The sequence below is a fragment of the Phycodurus eques genome, chromosome 21, assembly GCF_024500275.1.
Source record: "Phycodurus eques isolate BA_2022a chromosome 21, UOR_Pequ_1.1, whole genome shotgun sequence".
NCBI lineage: Eukaryota > Metazoa > Chordata > Actinopteri > Syngnathiformes > Syngnathidae > Phycodurus > Phycodurus eques.
The window spans coordinates 1,997,014-2,019,247 of record NC_084545.1 but is presented as its reverse complement, the minus strand read 5'-3'; the positions used below and the strand labels follow the sequence as shown (position 1 = coordinate 2,019,247).

Sequence of the window (22,234 nt, the reverse complement as noted above, 5' to 3'; positions counted from 1 at the left end):
AAAAGGTGCAAAATAATCACTTTTAGGAGAAGTTGCCTCATTTCTAATGACTAAAACACCTTTTTGGCAGCTTTAATTATTATTAGTAGTAGTAGTATTTTACTTTTTTTACATGTAAAAACCGATCAAACCTAGACTGGCCTTTTTTTTTTTTTAACCTTTTAATTATTATTTCTTAAAACTTACCCACGATAATATTCGCTTGATGTATATTGCGTTGGTCTAAGTCACCAGCTGATCACGCAGGCGCGTGCCAGCCGAGCGGGTAAACGAGTTCGCCGCCGCCGAGCCGCTCTCCTCACTCCGCTCGCTCTCCTTCTCGCCGCCGCATAGCAAATAAGTGGAATAAATCACACAATCTGGGCCAAGTCCACGAGAGCCCCCAATTTCCCCTACTTCCCTTTCCCCGCTCGCATCCGTCAGTCCGACGCGATGGAGTGGCCCACTTTGGAAGCCGCAGAGTGCTGCCCCGGTCGCCCTTCATTTTGTGTCTGGACTCAATGCGAGATCGGTTGCCGCTTCCTTTTCTTCCAATTTCCACCGATATGTCCCGCATGCACACAGATTGTTTCAAGAAGTGCATTTCCCCAAATCATGTATGTCAGCACAACAACATGGTTTTAAAAGACATAAATTCGATGTTGCCCCACTATTCCGGTAAAAAGTCTTGAGTGAACGATTTGTAATTACGTATAGATGCCACAAGATGGTGGCAAAGCGCTTTTTCTCTATTAGAAATGGCTATGGCCTGACTATATGAAACTCTTCCCTTCACTTCAATATAGTTGTACTGACCGCTGGGTGTGTACCCCACTTCTCTCGCCCACTGGGATAGACTACAACTACCCTACATGAAAGAAAACACATTTTGCAGTTCTTGGGGTAATTTGAGCCAATCAGAAGCCGACTTCCTTTATGTACTGTTTATTATGTTGAAATTCTTTTAAGAATGAATAGAGGCCGTCTGTTTAGATCAAAGGCGTGTTTGGGGGGGCTTTATTTTCTGGAGTTCGCCGCCAGCTCCCACACGAAGGGTGGCGGGGTTGTTAGAAAAAAAGGGGAGGGGGTGTTCTACTGGCTTCCTGCTTGCCCGCTGTGGCCTTTGCGGTCATCCGTCCGCCAGCCTTGATGGGCGCGACGAAAAAACACTTCAAGCTTTAAAAGTCAACGGCTGGGAGTCTTCAGGACTCTTTCGGACGATTTTTTTGCAATCTGCGACGATACATATGACATCACGCTGCACTCGGGAGGAAGCGGACGTCTCGGGGGCTTGGGGGGGTCTTTGACCCCACACAAAGTGGACTTCTGTTCCCACGTCGGTCGCTACGGTTACCAGAGGGAAGGGAAGGCAGAGGGAGCGAACGGGGGGGGGGGGGGGGGGGGGGGGGGGGGCTTGCGTATTCATGGGAGCGCTAAGTGTGGCAGAGGGTCAATGGCAAGACAACACCATTGTCACACAACGCTAAATAATACGTGGCGCTAAAACAAAGCCGCGATAAAACGAGCGGGCGCGGAAAATAGTTTCCCCCTCGACAGAGAGTAACGACCTTTATGCCGCCGCCATAAAACAATACGCTGACAGTCGGCGGCGCCCGTTTTTTGCGTTATTAACGACCTCCCGTGCCGCCTTTTTACGCCTCTTAAATTGGAGCAAATTTGTCCCAAACTGCGCGCAGGCACCGAGGCAAGCAGGTGTTTGGGAAGTCGTTTGTCACCAGCCGCCACGCGACGCACGTGCGCCACGCATAAACACGCTTTTTGCTTTTTAGAATGGATTCTTTGCAGGGAACTTCTTTCAAATATTTACATATTCACCCAGCCATCCATATTCGATTCATCTATACTCTCAAACACCTTTTAAACTCTTAAACCTAGAGTTTTGCACATTAGTACTCTACACTATGTACATTTTATACCTTGTAATGTATTTTAGTGATTTTTTTTTTTTTTTTTTTTAATAAATCACGCGATATGGCGAATTATGCGCGAATGAATATGGGGAAAAAAAGCTGCAATGTGCCGAATCCGCAATTGGTGACGCACGATATAGCGGGGGAACACCGTGGTATGGTTTACAAGGTCTTTTCTTATTATTTGTTGTTCTTGCTGATTGGCTTGTATAAATCATGTGATCCACTTGAAAATGTACTCAAGGTAGCACAAACGGCGTCAGCGGGTTTGGATGAAACCTTGTGCGGCATCACATTGTATTTTTTGTATTTTTATTTGTGCTTCCTCAGCTGCGATGCCTTTTGACCTTGGCGGTGACTCACCTTTATTTACCTCGGCGAGTTGCCCCCTCCCCACCCCCCTGGAGCGCCGCCCGCTCGGCCAAATGAGGCCTGTGATGGGCTGTTTTGCTTTTATCGCCACATCGCTGATCCCCATGGGAGCGGACCACTAATGAACAAAGAAGCCCGATTGATCCGCATTAGCGTTTGATTCCCGAGCTGCGCTGAGGCGCACGGTTCACTTCTGCCAGGGGAGAGTTCAGGGAACCTGGAAGTGACCATACGGGGGGCATATAGCGATCTGGGCATTTAGAATGTGACAAGCACAATGTGGACGGTTGGAACGCAAACGCTTTGGTGGTCAAACGGGGTCGGAATTTGCCCTAAAATGTCAAGTGAAATGTGACGGAACCAAGAAAATAACAAATGCCTCTTTGTTACTGCTACTGTTGCACTTGTCTACATCCTTCACCCATTTTGTGTTTTGTTCCTTTCCAGTACCCAGCGGGAACTTAAAACCAAGGTCTGTCGTACACCTCCAGTAACGAGCCAGCGCAAGCCGGATGAAAGTCGAGGGCGACTGTAAGCGACCATACCGGCGAGCTCCCGAGGAAGTTAGCTTCCGGGCCGGATGAGAGATTGAATTATTTGTCCTTATCGCGTCGCGGCCACATTGCGGCCCGGTTTCTATTTCCCATTTCACACCTGGAATGTTGCGAGATAGCTCGCGTTCCTTTTGGCCCCGATTGACAATCGGCAGTCAAAAGACGGAATTATCTATCGCGAACCCTACCGCCCGCGTGCCCCGCCCAGCCCCCGCCCGGCTTCCTCCGCATGCTGTTATTCGAGATAAACAATCAATAGTGCATTAATGCGTCCCCCTCGCCGGCCAATGTCACCGGATCACTTTGAGCGGCTAATCTTGCTCAGCAACTGGAAAAATGATATATTGGAATTTTACTGCTCTCGGCCGTCACTTGGTCACGTTTGAGGTCAGCGTGTGTTTCTTTTGCTTCCTCTTGCGCCGGTAAAAGACTTACGCTCGCCTTCTTTACAGCAAAGGTGACCAGTTTTATTGCAGAGCGTGGGGGCTGGGGGGGGGGGGGGGGCGGGGATCCGTGCAATCGATTTGCAGCGAGGAATGGACATTTTAAACATGATTCCCAGCCAGACATTTAAAAGCATTGCAGCGCTCGTGATTTGATGACCGCTCCCCTTTCGGAATACTGATGACGGAGGGGAGGGGGTGGGGGTGTGGGGGGGGAAAAGGTCGTTCGGCCGCGCTGCGATCCCGCTTCCTCTTTGCGACGCTTCCATGCGGAACATTTGCATCTGCATTCCCAAAGCTAGCATTGAGGGGAAAACAAGACGGGGCTTTTTGTTGGGAACCTCCATGTGAAAAAAAGAAAACAAAGGTGCACTTATGAAGAGGCCCGACTCGCCTCTCCTTCGCCCAGACGCCAATCAATCACTCTTATTTCGTCCTCTTTCATTAGGATGTGCCCCCCCCCCCCCCAGCCCACTGGCTATCAAATAAGACCCCAAATAAAAGACTTGGCTGGATGATTGCGAACACTGTTTACCAATAGCCAAGAAGAAACAAGCACAAGGGGGTGGAGGGGTGGTGTTGTGGTTGGATGGCGATGTGGGGCAGCTGTCTGTCAGAATAAAAACATGGGGAAAACCCGCCCACCCAGGAAGCTGTTCCCATTTTAAAAGGCACCCACCCGTACTGCGACGCCACTAAGACAGGCCGTACCCGTTGACTCACACTGGCAGTGAGAAAACTCAACAACCGCTGTTAATGACGAGTGCCAAGTTTCCCCTTTTAATGGGAAACAAGGGCAGGGGGGTGGAGAGAGGGGCTGCAGTTGCGGGACGGCAGTCGGATGGTCGGATGGGGTTGGATGAGGAAGAATGTCAGATTAAAAAGAAGAAGAAGACCGCCAAAAATGCCACCAATGCCCGGGAAGACGTTTCTGGCTAAAAGGCGCCCACCCGTACTCTGAATGCCACCCAGTTGCACCCAATCCATTTTTTGCCCCAATATCTCACTCAAGTAGTTTGAAACCTCACTTGTGTTTTGTCACCGAACTCAAAACGACCATTGTTGTCGAGTGCCAAGCTTCCAGTTTTCGGTAGAACAAGGGTAGGGAGCGGGAGGTTGGGCTTGCAGTTTGGTTGGGCGTTCGTTGGCTGTTGGCAGGTTGAAAGGTCGTGTCGGAAGCAGCAGGGAACAAATCGGACCGAGCGTCTCAGATTAAAAACCAGACGTAGCAGGGCCCGACCCGTTTACCCTCCCTACAGACTCCCTCAAAGTGTGAAACCGAGATTTAGAAGAAAACAATCAAAGTAAAACCAGGAACTCGAAGACGATTGGATCATTATTAGATTTTGCAAATTTCCGAACTGATGTCCAAAAGACTTCTGCATTGGTAGACGGTCATGGTAGTGGGAAAAGAGGGGCTTTTTCAATGTCTGATCCAGCTTTCCTACAAAATGTGCTTTGTTTTCGTGGTGTTCGTGGCTCCCTACGGAGGAGTGCTGTTGGCTTCCGATTGGTTTCCAACTTCATCACAGCTAAAAAAGGTGCCACATTACAGAAGACGCACATTCAGCCACCCACACAAACACAAACATGCACACCCCAAATGCAACACAAAGTGGACCTACAGAAGAAGGAGCAGGAGGCTAATGGAAGCTGGCGAAGCATCTGTCAGCTTTTCTGTCAATGCCGCTTTCGTCAGACGGTCAAAACCACCAGCGCGCCCCGTGCACCTGACGCCCCGTTTACACCGCCGGCCTCACGCTCAACTACACGCCTCGGCCCATCCGCTGATTTTTACGAGGTTCCTCGCTCCTCCGACAATTCTTCTCGGGCAAGCTCGCCGGATAAATTGAGTCGCTTGTCCTCCTCGTGCTTCCGTAAATAAAAGCAGCAGCGTGCTTGCCGTCCGCCGCCCCTCCCGTCCCCCATTCTTCTCATCTAGACACACACAATCCCCCTCAAGCTTCTTGAGGCAGCACGGTTGGTGGGGAGGAAGAAGTAAACAGCAACACGCGAGTTTGTTGACTCCGATACGGTGGCCGTCACTTGACATTAACACTCACTGGGAGTTCTTCCCAAAAACAAGAAGGGAGGTTTCACACTGTCAGAGTGAGACAGTGGGCAGCGTAAAAGGGTTGCGCCCTTCTCGGTGGCGTCCGATGTCCGAGCTGGTTCCTTCAAAACAAAAACCTCCTTCTGGGGCCTTGATCATCTGTAGAGTCTTCTTTTGGTTTTCAGTCTGACAGATTCACTTTGATCTGTGGTCTAACACCATCATCCAACCACACAACTGCTGTCCCCGGGATAAACTGGTCGGACCCTGCCGGATGGCATCCACTCTACGGGCTACTACGTTGTATCAGAAGACAGCCCAATTGGCAGTCGCTGAACCATACGGATGTTACAGTTTGTTTATTGATGTAAAAGTTTCATTCTATGAAGAAAATAACACATTAACCCTTTTAATTTTGCGGGGCAAACAAATTAATTGGGGGAATCTCTGCTGTGCGCCAGTTGACGTTTGCATCGTTACCGCCGCCACATTTGTTTGTCAAGCACCACCTGCCGCCGTTAGCCTCCCCTTTGACCCCTGGTGTCACCTAATCCCCACTCGCTCCCCCATCAAGGCCCTCCAGCCCCCTCAGACTCTCTTAAAAGCCACTTAGAGGCTCCCAGGCCGCCGGATTGAATTAAAGCTCTGCTAAATCAAATTAGCATTAGAGTGAGCAAAGTCTCCGTCCGGACGCCACGTGTCATGGAGCGACATCGTGGCTGCCTCTAACGTTGCAGCTAGGCGCACGGGTACAGCATATTTAGACACTGGCTTGTACGCCAAATCGTATGTCGATTACATGTGTCGAAGTGGAGTGATTGGCCAAGATGCCTCATTCATTTGCGGCTCGGAGACGAATCAAGCGTTTTACAGTTCGAGCCAGATCAGGACTGGACTGAATGATGACTTTTGATTGTATTTGCCCATTATGACATCATTTGGCAAACAGAATTGCTGACTTTGTGACTGATACCATGAAGTTCATTCAGTAGGCGCGTAATACTATGAATTGCCATTGCGAAACCCGCCTCCAAAGAAGTCTCGCCAATTTAACTACTAATTTGCCCGAAACTCCTCTGACAGTTGTTGGTATTATTTCCGATACTATGTCTAGACTCTATTTCTCGATAATTTAATATTATATTCATTTAAATTATTTTTTAAAAAATAAGGATATTTCTAAGTGACCCCGAACTTTTCAACGGCAGGGTAGCCTATATCCAAAACACAAAAGGAAGAAAACATTTACAATTGTCAGATTAAAAGTAACGAATATTTTTCCATGCATTTCCCACATAAATGAACGGATGAGAGGACATCAACTTTGTGTCGTTTAGTACATTTACTGTGCAGATCTGCCACATCCAATATGGCAGACGTGTTGACTTATCGCAGCAACGGGCCCACCCTCTCAATGAGGCGTCTTATTTCTATATGTCTGTGCCCCTCGGAGCGGTGATGCAAATGAGATTATAATTATAATGAATACAAATGGAATGTTTAATGCAATTTTTCCATTTCAAAGAAAGTCCGGCGGCGGCATTGCCCGAGCACACAGTGGGATTGTCCTCTGGCAAACAAGAACCCGAGTTTGCTTTCATGAGATCAAACTAGCTCGGAGCTCCTGAAACCCGAGGGGGCTTTGTTGCACCGCGAGGCTCCGCTGGCAGGACCTGCCCCACTTCCCGGGCCTCCCTGGCATCGTCAGTCGAGTTGTCCACTGTACCGAGCGGCGCCTTTAAGATGCGAAAGCCTCCCCGGACCTTAACGGCATCATCGGTCGAGTCTCTGGTTGTAATTCCCCAAACTCTGATCCGTGATCTAATCGCCGCCCCACATCACCATCCAACGCCATAGTGCTGCCTCAGAGCCCCGAACACACTCTCCGAGCCCTGCCCTTGTTTCACTCTCTGTGAGTCCTTCACAAAAAACAAGCAGGAAGGTTTCACGCTTCCACAGCAAGTCAGTGGGAAGGCGTCCATTGTAGGGAATGGAACTTTGCTCATCTTTCACGGTGTTATCGGTCCAGTTTTCCTCTGGTTTTCAGTCTGACAGACACGCTCTAATTTTTGGTCATTCAACCACCGTACTGCTCACCGTCTCGCCCCCTGCCCGCGTTTCTCCATCAAGCTGGAAGCTTGTCACGGTGCGTCAACACTCGCTGTGAGTTCTTTCACACTTCTTGAACGAGCCAGCGCGGAGGATCGGTGGCGTCTACCGAACTGGCTGCTGAGAACGTCCTCCCCTGGGTTTCCATCCAATCGCTCTGATCTGTGGTCCAGTCGCTGCCCCACACCGCCATCCAAGCGCCCCACTTGTTTCGTCCCAAAACTGGAAGCTCGCTACTTGGCTGGGTTACCACTCGTTCTTCCCAAAATCGAGTAGTAACGTTTCACACTTCCAGAGCAATCCAGTGGGAAGGGTAAGCAAGCAAACAGGTTGAACACCTCTGGAGCTCCCAGTTGTCGAGTGGGGCTTCGTTACACCGCGAGCATCCGCTGGAAGGACCTGCCCCATTCTTCGCGCCCGCAACTGTGCTTTCAAAGCGTAATTGGAGGCCCGCGAGACCCCAAACATCCATTTGTCACGTATTGTCGTCAAAGCAATGCGTCTCGGCGCCTCCGAAGATGACCTTTCCTCCAAGCGGACGGCTTTTGCCGCCCCCGCCGGTCTCGGGGTTGCACAGTAGCTTGCTATTATTAGCGGCGATGTGTGCATTGTGTCCTGTGAGCACACCCCGCCACGCTCCCGTTCGACAGGTAGTTTGTTTGGAGCGCCTTCCATTTTATTTCCCGGCTTGTCAGTGAAGCGTCGTAATGGCGGCGAGGGAGCCCAAAATGACGCCATTTTTTTTTTTTTTTTTTTTTTTTTTTTTTTTTAACTCGGGTGGGGGAATGGAAGAAAAATAGGAGCTTTGCTGATGTGCCGCCTGTTCATTTACAAAAAAAAAAAAAAATGATAAGAAGAAAGTCACAAAGGCTTTCTGTGCACACAATGGAATCCAGATATCATTCACGAAATAGACAGGAGACCATTATCCACAGGAGGAGGGGTGACAGGCCCGCAGGGAAGAAGTGTGCGCACCAAGACAGCCAATCCTCCGCCCCCCCGTCTCCCAACATCCCCCCGCCCAACCGCAATCCTGAAGCCAAGCAGGAAAGAGACTTTCTGCTTTATTTTTAAGAGCCGCAGTGTTGCTGTCATCTGCAATAACGCCCATCATTCGTCCTGAAGGCTGCTGGAGAGCACAAGCAAATCGCACACAAACTAAGTGGCAGCTCAGTAGACGACCTTCAGCCGAGCGCACACGAAGCATCGTGACTGCTCGGCACCAGGCAGGCATGACTAATCGATTGTTGATTCATCAACTTTTAAGAATTTTTTTCCGTCATGTGGAATTGAAATCAACCCGATTAGTCTGCAGCCTCAATGGGCAGCTGCAGAAATGTGATGTTTGACAAGAGCTAAGCCAAATTCGGGGAGCATTTTCAGGTAAATGTTGAGTTTTCATCACAAGATTGCTTTTACACACACACACACGCAATCTAGGCATGTGGCGTCTCACAAGATGAAGCAGACCTGACGAATCGATTATTGATTATTCATCAGGTTGTTGTCCACCATGTGAAATTCGCAGTATCGAAGATGGACGGATGGATGAATGCGTTTCTCTAGCGGGCAGCAACGAGGTCATTTTTTTGCCCGAGCAGTTTGCTGCCTAAAGGGGTTGCTTCAGAAACGGGATGGTAGCCGTTAGAAATTAAAAGTTTTCGAAGAAGTTTGAAAGTACGCATTTTGTTTTCATCATTAGACTGCCGTTACGCCGATATATATATATATATATATATATATATTTATTTTTTATTTTTTTTTGGGGGGGGGAACGGGGGGCTTTATTTTTCTTACACTTGTCTAGTGCATTTGAAAGGGATCACAGTTTGGTGTTTTTCCATTTATGGTTCAAACTATTCATCCAGCCCACTAACCAACCAGATGGAACAGATTTTACGGGGACTGCCTTGCTTATTCGCAGTATTTTTTCCAATACACAGTTTATTTGAAAATACCCAAAACAAAACAAAAAATAATTTCATAGCAATTATAATGAGCACTAATTATTGCCAGATTTTCACTATTGGTGGTCTGACTCGGTTCGACTCCCCTGCGAATAACGGGAGTCCACTGTATTTGTTAAGCGCATTCTTGGAATATCTACATATACAGCACCTCACAAAAGTGATACACCCCTCCCATTTTTGTAAATATTCTATTCTATCCATTCATTAGACAACGCTGAAAAAATGACACTTTGCTCCAGTGTAAAGTAGTCGGTGTACAGCTTGTACGATTTTGCTTTTTCTGTATAAAAGTACTCCCTCAAAAGGACTCAACACACATCCATGAATGTAAATCGCTGGCAACAAAAGTGAGTACACCCCAAAGTCAAAATGTCCAAATTGCGCCCCAAATTTTGCGTGGCCTCAATATTTGGTGCTCCTCCACCACCCGTTTGAGGATGCCCAACGGATGCTCAATCGGGTTTAGGTCTGGAGACATGCTCGGCCAGTCCGTCACCTTTACCCTCAGCTTCTTTCGCGAGGCAATGTTGAGGGGTGTTTACTGCATATTACATTGGATAAACATTTTTTTTCATTTGCATGTGTTCCAGTAGTGCGGTTCGAATGACTTCTTCCCCTGGTCACCTGACTCTTGCTCCGCTCTGCAGTGCAGCTGTGCTCATAGTGGACTCTCTGATGCCCTATTAGCCCGCTGTCATCCCTCAGTCAATATTACCCCCCCCCCCCCCCTTGGTACCACCTCCGAACCAAAACCTCCGTGCCCTCCCGTCCGCCGCGCGCTTATTAAGCGGCTGTCAAGGTAAGCGGTCGGGCCCCAAACGGCCGTTAGAGCCCCCCCCCCCATGGTCCGCTCGCTGCAGGCCTGCTTAAGCCCGGGGGCTTTGCAACGACAGCAACACGGTAGAAGGGGAGGGGCGGGTTGCGGGGTGTTCTGTGGACATGATCTGAACACGGTCACACCAACTCTCTGCAAGGACAACAGGGAAGAAGAGAGTTCAAGGATGGATTTACACTGCAAGTACAAGTGCACAAATAACTTTTTTTTTTTTTTTAATGATAACTCTGGCTTGAAATGTGGATTTGAAACCATCATTAAAAACCCCAACTTCCAAAATCCTGGCTCGAGCCCTACTGTGAAACCCTAACCCTGGCTCAAAACCCTAATTTGAAACCCTAAGCCTTGTTTGGGACACTTTTGCTGTCTTGAAACCGTAATTTGGATCCCGACTTGGAACCCCTAATTTTAAACACAAACCGTGCTTAAAAACCAAATTTGAAACCCTACTGCCCCGCCACTGCCCACTTGTTTCCTTAACCCAGGCTCAAAAACATGATTGGAAACGCTAATCCTGGCTTGAAACCCTAAATTGGAGCTCTAATTTGAAACCCTCAACCAGCCATGAAACCCGAACCCCTTCGTTTGAAACCATAATCCTCACTTGAAACCTTAACCTTTGTTTGAAAGTTGTCTCCTGTTTTAAAATCCTAATTTGAAACCAAAAACCCTGTCCTAAAAATCTTATTTGAAACCCCAGCTCTCATTTGAAACCCAAACCCTGTGGCTTGAAATTCAAAACCCAAATCCTTCTTTAAAACCTTAACCCTTGCTTGACTCTTTTGGAACACTAACTAGGTTGCTCATATTACAAATGCCCATATAGATGTTTTTTTTTTTTTTTTTTTTTAAATAATCATTTTCAAGGGTAAGAAAAAAAAAAAAAAAAAAAAAAAAAGCTGCTCTATATTCGTGGCGTTAATGCTACTTTACGGAAGCAAACTGTTTAACTCAAGCTAAATGACTTTCCCAAATTGGAACAGTTTGCGAAAGTCATTTAGCTTGAGTTGATTTGCGCGCGTGCCGTCGTCACCTCTACCGCTTAACAGGAAGCGGCCGCATGCAGACGCGCCCGCAGCCATGCGAGACGTGATTAGATTTTGATAGTGATCTGGATCCATGATTCCTACTACTAGATTATTACCGTCCACCCTCCCCGTAGCCACACACACACACACACACACACACACACACACACACATTGGATGGAGGGATTTCATTCTAAATCCAATCCAAAAGCCGTTGCCGGGTCAAAAAATCGATTTCACCTCTAACGGAAGAAAGACTGATGGCTCGGCATCCTCTGCGGGAAGAGAAGAGACTCTCCTGATCGTTGGGAAAGAATCATTCCCGTATCTTTGGAAGACTTTTATTTGCCCTCAAAAAAGTAATTCCAAATAAATTCCAAATCCTTAAAAAAAAAAAAAAAAAAAAAAAAAAAAAAAGTTTTTGTCTCAAAAAACAACAATACTTTATTCTTCTAAGATTACAACTTGATTCTTGAAAAATATGACTTTATTTTTGTTAGATCTTGAATTTATTCATTTATTAATTGATTTATTTATTAATTTAAGATCATGACTTTCTTTCTTGAAATGTTTTAAAAAACTTTTCAGCTAAACAAGATCAACTTTCTTCCTCTAAGATTACTACATTATCCACCCAAAAAAATGACTTTTACTTCTTTTCCCCAAGACATATCTTTTTTTACTTTATTGTTGCAAAAATAAGACTGAAAAAGGGCGTTTGATGGCCAAATAATCATCTATTTACAGATACACAACTAAGTGACGCTGACTCAGCGCATGGCAGGAGTTGAAAGTCAGTGGCTTCTTTTACATAACCTTCGCCATTCACTCCATGAACTGTGTCATTTTCTCACAATTACACAACTCGCACTTTCTAACACTCGCTAACTAACATGACACATACTCTGTTGATAGTCTAGTCTGTTCGAGCGTGGGGTGAGTAAATTTGTCCGACTTCCGACGTGTTGGCATTTCTCTCCCTCATAATCGACGTGGCAAGCCGTGATTCACCGCTTAATCTTGAACTAAAAAGCGGTGCTGATCTCAAATCCAAACTGATGCAACTCTGCCATCTACAGGGATCTGTTCATCATTACAGTGGCTCACAAACCTGAATTTCACACACTAGCTGGGCGAGGTCCTCTGCCACACCTACTTGTAGAGAAATATATTTGACGAATATATACGTCAGTGGCAGTGAACGAGGTAAGACTAAAACAAGAATTGTTTCAAATTGAAGAAAACTTTATCCATCAGTTTTTATGAGACGTCTGGGGACCACTGGAAATTTCTGCCTGTGTTTGCTCAATGGTAAGTCTGCCCTGATGCGTTTATTGACGCCCTCGCCCCTCTGCACCTGAGAGGACAAACAGCATGGCCGACAGTCAGTGTGGAAGTTGGGACACTCATAATTAGAAACGCTGTGGCGCTTATCCAATGTGTGTGTGTGTGCGTGTGCGTGTTGGGGGTTTGGGGTAAGGGGGGAGGGGGGGGGGGCTGGGGCGACTATATTGGCAGACGCTTCTTCAACATTGGCAGCACTTTCCCGCCTCCCGCCCAAAAGAACAAATCCAAAGTGATTTCATCCTCATGCGCCAGCTGACTGTGTAAAGATGGACTTTTTTTTCTCATCTTCACTTCTTCCACAGTACATTGGGGGCCCTCAACAGACGGCGCTAGGGCCAGACCTGGACCCATTGTTACTCTTTTGACAAATGTTTGTCCTTTAACCAGCGCAACCTTTTACACATTTGTGCTTGTCTTACTCAACCTGGGCTACAACAACTCAAGTCAATTGAGTTGATCTTGAAATAAAAACATATATATATAAAATATGATTTACGACACAATAAAAAAAAAAAAAAGTTTTTTGGATGTAAAAGAAATTCAATACCATCTTTTAAAAAATGGCTATTCTCATTAGATTACTATTTATCTAAAAAAAGAAAAATACAACCATATGGAGATAAAATAAATACTACTTCGTAAAATACATTTAGCGGAAGATTATGACTTTTTGCCTCATAAAAATACAACTTTATTTGACTTTTTATCTAAAAAGATACTTTAACCTCACTCTCTTAAGCTTATGGTCATTCTAAAAACAAGATTTTTTTTTATCTTGGAAAAAATATGACTTCATCTCAATAAAATAAGCCTTTTAATCATCGCTGATTACAATTTATCTTGAAAAATAATGACCTTGGTCCCCCAAAAAATACGACTTCGTAAAATTACGGTTTAAAACAACTTCATTTGACTTTTTATCAATTTTTAAAAACATCACTCTTAAGATTATTACCTTATTCTTACAAAATACATTTTTAATGTCTAAAAAAATATGATTTTTATCTCATAAAAAGTAAGCTCTTAAAAAATCTACTTTATTCTTGACAAATTACAATTTCATTCTTGTAAGGATATTACTTTTTTTAATTTAAAAAATAGATTTTAGAATTCTTAATTGAAAAATGCGGCACAGTTCTGAGGACCAGGGTTCAATCCCCAGCCTGTGTGGAGTTTGCATGTCCTCCCCGTGCCTGCGTGGGTTTTCTCCGGGCACTCCGGTTTCCTCCCACATCCCAAAAACATGTGTGGTAGGTTCATTGACAACTCTAAATTGTCCGTAGGCGTGACTGTGAGTGCGAATGGTTGTTTGTTTGTATGTGCCCTGCGATTGGCTGGCGACCGGTTCAGGGCGAACCCCGCCTCCTGCCCGATGACAGCTGGGATAGGCTCCGGCACGCCCGCGACCCTAGTGAGGAGAAGCGGCTCAGAAAATGGATGGATGGATGAAATAAATAAATAAATGTGATTTCTTTCTTGTGAGATTACAACTTTTTATCTAAAGCAATATGACTGGTCTCATTAAATTACCACTTTAGGACACCCTGCTCAAAGGCACTTTATTTTCACCACTACGATAACTTTCACTATTTTCTTACTTACATTCAAGAATGATTCGAATAGAAATCAACAATAAATCAAAATCAGGGTAATAGTACAGTGAGTTGAGTACATTATCCGTAGAGTACATTATCTTCGCTCATTGAATTATGTTCCAGATGTCGACATGAAGACATTTTGCTCAAGTGGACCTCTTAAAGTTTCAATGCAGGACGTCTGCTGTATCCTGCGAGCTTGACCCAGCACTGAGTACACACCAACACGCACACACAATCTCCATCCAGCCGCTTTGGAAATAGATTTAGGACTTGAGCATAAGTGGTGCACAAAGCAGGAGAGCTAATGAGGCATTGTTTAGCGAGGTGTGAATGGTGGGATCCATGCATGTTTATCTTTTTGCCACATGGGGAGACAAATGAGGCTTTTTTTTTTTTTTTTAGGGGGGAGGAAGAGGAGGAGGAGGGGTCGTTGGGATTTAGGCGGCCTCGGCGCTGAGCCGCCGTCCTGGCCGCCATCCAGCCTCAAAATCCCCTCGGTGGAAACCTGCGGAGAAGTCCGCCCTCGCCGTTCACGCGGCAAACGCAAAGTCATCCGAGTCGGACCGACCTTCACAGCGGGCCGATGGCGGGCCTAATGGGAAACAGACGTCTTCCAACCGAGATTTTGTGCACAGAAGGGGGCGGTAACAACCGGGCGGGGGGCCAGGCGGTGGGAGAGTTTTTGTGGCTTGCGAGGCGTGGCCGCCAAGTCGTGCCTGCGAAGAAACGTTCTTGTGGTCACATGATGACCAGTCAAGAGCAAACAAAGATGGCAACCGCACAAAGACACAAGTGTGCAAGTGTCGAAAGACAAGAAGACGATTTTAGCCAAGTGTCACATGGTGCTGCTGTTGTGGTTTATTTTTTTTTTAAATGACACAATTTTGATGCCATACAAGTCAACTGAGCTTGAAAAAATCATCCTGAAAATTTGGATAGAAGCGCAAAACGTACATCGGTGCTATTAGGTGTGCTATTGCGAACGACCCGTCGCGTGATGGCACCGTTTTTCAGCTGCTAAGTTACGCAGTTTTGAAACCCAACAAGACAAGCCGGTTTGAAAAAAAATATATTTTTCTCTCCACACTACTCCTCCTTAACAATTGAATGCATTCTTTGCCAAACATCTCGGGTGCGCGATTGCTTTTCTCAGCGAACTGTCACACACTAACTGTTTTCCAAAGTTACAACATTTTGACACCACACAAGACAAGGGAGCTTGAAATTTTGAACACGTCCAACTTAGATGTGCAACTTTCTTTTTTTTTTTTTCCAGCAATCTGTCACATGGTAGTGCTGATTTAGTTTTTTGGTTTTTTTTTTAGCTCCAAGTTGCACAACTGACACTTCATAAGTCAGGCTAGCTTGACATTTCTTAGACAAGCCCAGCTCAGATGTGTTACGATTGTCTCAGCAATCAGTCATGTTGTGATTGTTCTTGTTTATTAGCTCCAAAGTTACACAATTGACACCTCATAAGTCAGGCTAGCATAGAATCGTTCACACATCACATGCTGGGTTCTGCTACTATTTTCCTCAGCAATCCATCACATGCTAATGCTATTTTGATACCCTATAAATCAAGCCAGCTTGACACGTCTTACACATCGGGAACACGTTTCATCTTGTACTTGCGAAATCTTTTCCCGACACGACTCCTCAGGAACCACCGCATGTAAAAACACCGGAATGGCCAAAACGAGCATCCTTAATGTGTCAAGTGTGCTATCCCGAAGACGTGTCAGCACTGCTATTTTTCTCAGACACAACTGTCACATGATGGCACTGTTTTTTTCATTTGTTGTTGTCGTTTTTTTTTTTTGCTTACATTTTTCTTAATTCCGGCAGCCCATACATCAAGCTAGCTTGAAATTTCTCACACAAGCCTAAAGTGACTCTTGGAACGAAATGTTTCCAAAGCAACATTGGTCGATAAAGATGACTGCATTTCTTAACTTTGACCCTTTTTGAGCTTAGCGCAAATCAAAACACATTGACCATTTGTCAAATTACGGTCAATCTTTAAGGATCCCCAAAAAAACAAGTGCATCTCGCTAAATGTGTCTAACCCAAGGCCACACCACTTAAGTATCTTGTGCCCATCAAATTGAGGGCGCCGTTTGCTAAGCTAATAGTAGTAACGGACTGGAATTTTCTTGTTCTACTTTCGACTGTGACCCAAGCAGTCCAACAAACAGACAAACAAGCTCGCTGCCTGAGGGGCTCTTTTCGTCTGCAAATGTCGCCAGCGTACGTCCATTAGAGCCTCCGGGAGCTCGTTCCAGAAAACATGGGGGCGGGTGGAGGCCGCTCCCACGGGGCACGGCGACGGGCGGCGGCTGCCGCCGGGATTGTTCACGTTATCGGCTGCAGATGCCGGCCACTGAACGGCGGCGCGGCGGAAACAACCAATCCCGTCCTCACGAACGACGCGGCCCATCTGAAGCGCACGTAACATCATCAAGTCGGGGTCAGCGGTCAGCCCTGCGCCACCGACTGGTGGCGTCACGAGGGTTGGGGGGGGGGGGTGGGGGGGCGGCAGATGGAGACGTTTTCTTTTGAAACGGAATCTGCTGAGTCGGTGAGATGAGAAAGATGAAAAGTGAGTGAGTGTCTTTTAGAATCTGAACTCTGCTCCGAAGGATGCAAATGGCCCCGATGGCGCTTTGTTTTCCAGTCCCTGCTTGTCACATCACTTCTTCTCGCTCACACACACACACACACACACACACACACACTGTGGACCCAACGTGCCCATATGAGCCTGTGCTATTTGCAGCCCCTTCAAATATTCAGCATCTGCCGTGTTCTCCGCTCGTCTTTGATCAGCCTCCGATTCCACTGTGCCCGCTTTCATGTGCAGGCATCAAACCGGCGGAACCTGCACTGCGAGCCTTCCCCCGCTGACGCTCGTTTCCTCTCACCGGGCTGCTCGCCATCGCCAGCTCCACAACAGGGAACTTGTTCACACCAGAAGGAGGAGCTGAGGATAGTCCAGCATGTGTCCTGCCTGGTCCAGTTCTCATTAGTGCGTGTGTGTGCTGGACTAGCATCCCAAACTCAAATTGATCCTAAAATGCATTTTAACAGCCCAGCCTGGAACTGCATGAAGCATGGAGGACAAGCCTTCAGAGCAACACTGGACTCCTACAACCTCCACTGCTTTAACTTTAAGCCAATTTATTTTAAAATGCATACAAATCTAAACACCAACCATCACTTTTCAGAGCTTAAGTGTACATTTCATTCGTTTATAAAAGTATTATTCCCATGTCCGAGCTGGACGCCAGCAAACAAAGAAACAAACAAACAAAAAAAAGGCCCCAGCAGCTCCACACCAGCCTCCACCTGCACCGGAGCGTCGCACCTGCACGCAGCCGAGCCTCGCTGGAGGAGGCCCGGGAGTGAGACTGGAAGCGACCGGGGTGAACGATAACCAAGTTTTTCACCGATAAAAAGGGCACCGAGGACGGATACCCACTGCTGCTACTCGGAATTTCATTTGGGAAGAAAAAAAAGTGAAAGTTTCAAATCAACTGGAAAATCGCTCCAAGTTGCTCGTGAATATGCAAACATAAAAGAGGTCTGTGTTGTTCCGCTAGCCCGCTGATGAGACCCCGGCAGCCCATAATAATCACGCCGAGGCGAGCGCACAAACAAAGCCCAAACAAGAAACTCTCACCCGGCCGACGACGGAGCGGCTTCGTCCCCGCGGAGGAGCGGATGGAGGCTGGGAGACGGAGGAAGAGTATCCGATTGAGAGCAGCCTGCGTCGGCCGCGCGTCCGCAGCAACTGCGTCCTCGCTGGGTGGATGACACGGAGGCTGAGGGGACGCCAGCCGCCCATTGGCTGTCGAGTCCCCGGCAGCAGAGGGGGCGAGAGGGATGGAGGGAGGGAGGGAGGGAGGTGGAGGGGGAGAGAAAAATAACGGCGTTCAACTTTAACACCGGTTCCATTTCATACCTTTGTTATAACAACAAGACACTTGCTACATTTCAGTAGTCGCTCTTACTCTAGAATTACTTTCATTCACATTCTAAACATTTGGGACTTATTAAAACATTGCATACTACACTGAACATACAGTATGGTTATCGTGCTGTATCACAAATCATGCTATTGTATATTACACATATCTACATTCGCAAAAGTATTTCATTTTAGCATGCACGTCGGCTGTACATGAATAAAAGGTGGTATATTGACGTATGTTATTCTAATATTTTCAAGAAGAGGGGAAAATTACAGTTGACCACATTTTATGTGCAACCGATGTACATGATCTAATGATTTTTTTTGTTTTTTTGTTCTTTCCCCCCCAGTGAGTCATACCTGTAGAACGAGACACTGAATTTGACAAAAACTATACCCATCCATCCATCCATCCATCCATCCATTTTCTACCACTTATCCGAGGTCGGGTCGCGGGGGCAGTAGCTCTAGCAGGGACGCCCAGACTTCCCTCTCCCCAGCCACTTCAATCCAGCTCTTCCGGGGGGATCCCGAGGCGTTCCCAGGCCAGCCGAAGGACGTAGTCTCTCCGGCGTGTCCTGGGTCGTCCCCGGGGTCTCCTCCCGGTGGAACCTGCCCGGAACACCTCACCGGGGAGGCGTCCGGGAGGCAGCCGAATCAGATGCCCAGCCACCTCATCTGGCTCCTCTCGATATGAAGGAGCAGCGGCTCTACTCTGAGATCCTCCCGGATGACCGAGCTTCTCACCCTATCTCTAAGGGAGAGCCCGGACACCCTGCGGAGGTAACTCATTTCGGCCGCTTGTTGTTGATCTCGTTCTTTCGGTCACGACCCACAGCTCGTGACCATAGGTGAGGGTAGGAACGTAGATCGACCGGTAAATCGAGAGCTTCGCCTTTCGGCTTAGCTCCTTCTTTATCACAACGGATCGATACAAAGTCCGCATCACTGCAGACGCTGCGCCGATCCGCCTGTCGATCTCCCGTTCCATTCTTCCCTCACTTGTGAACAAGACCCCAAGATACTTGAACTCCTCCACTTGGGGCAGGGCACGACCCCCTTTTCCGACTGAGGACCATAGTCTCAGATATACGAAAACTATATGCCATGCTGTATATACAGTACCTAATTACTGCTTTTGCACTTCTGGTTAAATGCAACCTGCATTTTGTTGCCTTGTACACGTCTAATGACAATGTATATTCAAATCATTACAACATTTGCTACAATGCTCACAACTGGGAAGTCTGAAATGTCCAACGTCCGAATAAGAAAAATACATTGGCATGAGGAAATGTATATATGACTATGGTTCTGAATTATGAGTTATTGCAGTTATTCTGTGGAAGATGTTTTATTTTAAATGGTAAGGGGGCAAAAATTATTCACACAGAAGACACATTTTTCACAATTTGTCAGACTTTTGTAACTTTTTGTAAATCTGACAAACAAAAAAGTAATTCTTCTTGTTTTTCATTGGGCAATGCAATGCATGTTATTTTGCATTGTCACTGTTATATTTTCATGATGTTTGCTTGTTTGTTGACAAGATTACACAAAACTGACTTCCACAACATTCTAACCACACCCCAGGGAAACAACGACAGTAATTTGGGGCAGATTACAATAAAAGTACTCATTTTTTAAATTTAGTTACCACAAAGAATCGGCATTTGAAGTATGAAAAAGTCCTGCTAAATAGTAGGCAGTTGATTAATTTGTAAAGACTACAAAGTATATACATCAAAAGCACGGAATAACAACAACAATAATTGACAGAAATGTACAAAAATTCCTGCAGTGTGATTACATTTATCTGATTAAAGTGCTTCACTGTGTTATCACTGAAAATGTGTATTCAACAATTGGGTGGATTTTGTATGGGAGGTGTTCCTCAGGGCTCTGTACTCCGACTCATTTGGTTTGACCAATTTCGCCACTATGCTCATGTTTTCTAGTGTTTGTTGGTTCGGTGACTTTGTTTGCATCTTTATTGATGTTTACAGCTGTGCTGCTTTCATGTTGGGAGGCGGATGACGGGGTGAGGACGGTGAGGAGGCGGGAGTGTGCCGGCCAAAAATCAGATTAGAGGCCCAACATGTAAACTGCTGGGTTAGAGAGTAATCAAACTAATGCAGCTCATCACTGCTTCATCCAGTGCACACTGCCTCCACCAGATTACTGCCCTCTAATCTCTTCTGCATGTGTGTGTGTTTGCGCGGACATATACATGTAATGAACTCTTAAGCGCTCTCTTAGCAGACTACAAATAAAATGTTCATGAGCTGAACAAGTTGTGATGGAAATGAGGTCATGGACTATTGAGATGTTTTACATTTGTTTTTCAACAATGGACAAGTACAGCCTCAACTTTTATTGTTGTGTGTGACACAATTCTGTTGCTAAGCAAACATGGAGCTTCAATATTTGACAACGAAAAAGTGAAACAAAAATCGTGCTAACCATAGAAGGGGCATGTGGATGTTTCAACACCCATCTTTTTCTGTGACGGGGTTAAAAACCCACACATTTTCTTGTAAAAGGGTTCAACACCCACACAATTTTCCGAGTGAAATGGTTCAACAACCACTCTTTTCCCGCTTTTATTGCACAACGCTTGGTACGCTTCGCCCTCCAGTCCTACGCTCCAAAAAGAACATCGGAATCAAATGAGCACAAGACAAGTGCGTTAATCTTACTCTTCATTAAGCGAATACGATGAAAACAAGCCCCATGATTTTATTTTTAATTAAATTATAAAGTGTAATTATAATCTGATGGGAAGCGTCGCTATCTGCACTGGGGATCAGTCGGTGTGGCGTTGAAGGTGTGATTCTTTTGGAAAGCGTTATTCCCGATGACAAGATAAGTCATGCTATTATCACAAGAAAGCAAAGTCATTAAGTTGTGTAATGCGTGGCGTAATGAAGTCGAGATTTAGAGATGTGCTCTGCAAAAACAACAGACTTCATTTACCACACAGATAGTGAAGATCATTTCCCCCCAAATCAGGAAGTTTACCTGCAAAGTTCCATGTGGTGGACGTCTGCCAAGGTTTCAACAATCACACAAATAACTAGCATGTAGCTCATCACAAATATCTGGAAATAACAATTAAATAAACATCCATCCATCCATTTTCTGAGCCGCTTCTCCTCACTAGGGTCGCGGGAGCCCATCCCAGCTATCATCGGGCAGGAGGCGGGATACACCCTGAACTGGTTTCCAGCCAATCGCAGGGCACAAACAAACAAACAAACAAACAAACAGACATCCATTTGCACTCACATTCACACCTACGGGCAATTTAGAGTTGTCAATTAACCTAGCATGCATGTTTTTGGGATGTGGGAGGAAACTGGAGTGCCCGGAGAAAACCCACGCAGACACGGGGAGAACATGCAAACTCCACACAGGCGGGGTCGGGGATTGAACCCTGGACCTCAGAACTTTGAGGCAGATGCTCTAACCAGTCGTCCACCGTGACGCCATTAAATAAACAAAGAAACAAAATAAACAAATACAACAGATAATCTTATTCGATGACGTGTTTATGCATATTTAAACATCTTGTATTGATTTGATATTGCCAAATGTGCAATTTGGATCTGATCTGGATTGGGTGCTCAATTTGTTTTCTGTTGAATTTGTCTTGACACATTGTCTGGATGACAGAAAGAATCCAGACTTTGGTTTAAGATCATCTATCATCCTAAATGGAATTTCCCATGGTAAACTGCGACAAAAATTCAATCTGGATCAGGAGTTTAGTTGGTTTGCTTTGAAGTATGAGAAGTGTGGTCCTGAACCTGATGACAAAAAGAATCCAGACTCTCATCAAGATCAGCAAACACAACTATCTTCGTAATAAATGCGATTTCCCATTGTAAACCCAACTGTTCAAATCTGTATCATATCTGGGTTGGAAGTTCAGTTGGTTTCATTTGAAGTGTGAGGAGCGTGGAAGTGAACATGTTTGAGGTTTTTGATACATTGGCACTATTTGGATGAAACTGAATTGAATCTACTGTAGATCAAAGTT

General features: G+C 46.0%; 1 protein-coding gene across 1 annotated transcript in view; it reads right to left on the bottom strand.

Annotated features, from left to right (window-relative positions):
- Positions 1-17,983, bottom strand: part of LOC133396717 (cadherin-6-like) — a 50,770-nt gene extending 32,787 nt beyond the window's left edge. Inside the window, exon 1 of the mRNA XM_061666841.1 lies at positions 17,902-17,983. The gene's annotated coding sequence lies outside the window, so the exon portion shown is untranslated. The remainder of the gene's footprint in view (positions 1-17,901) is intronic.
- Between the last annotated feature and the right edge of the window lie 4,251 nt (positions 17,984-22,234).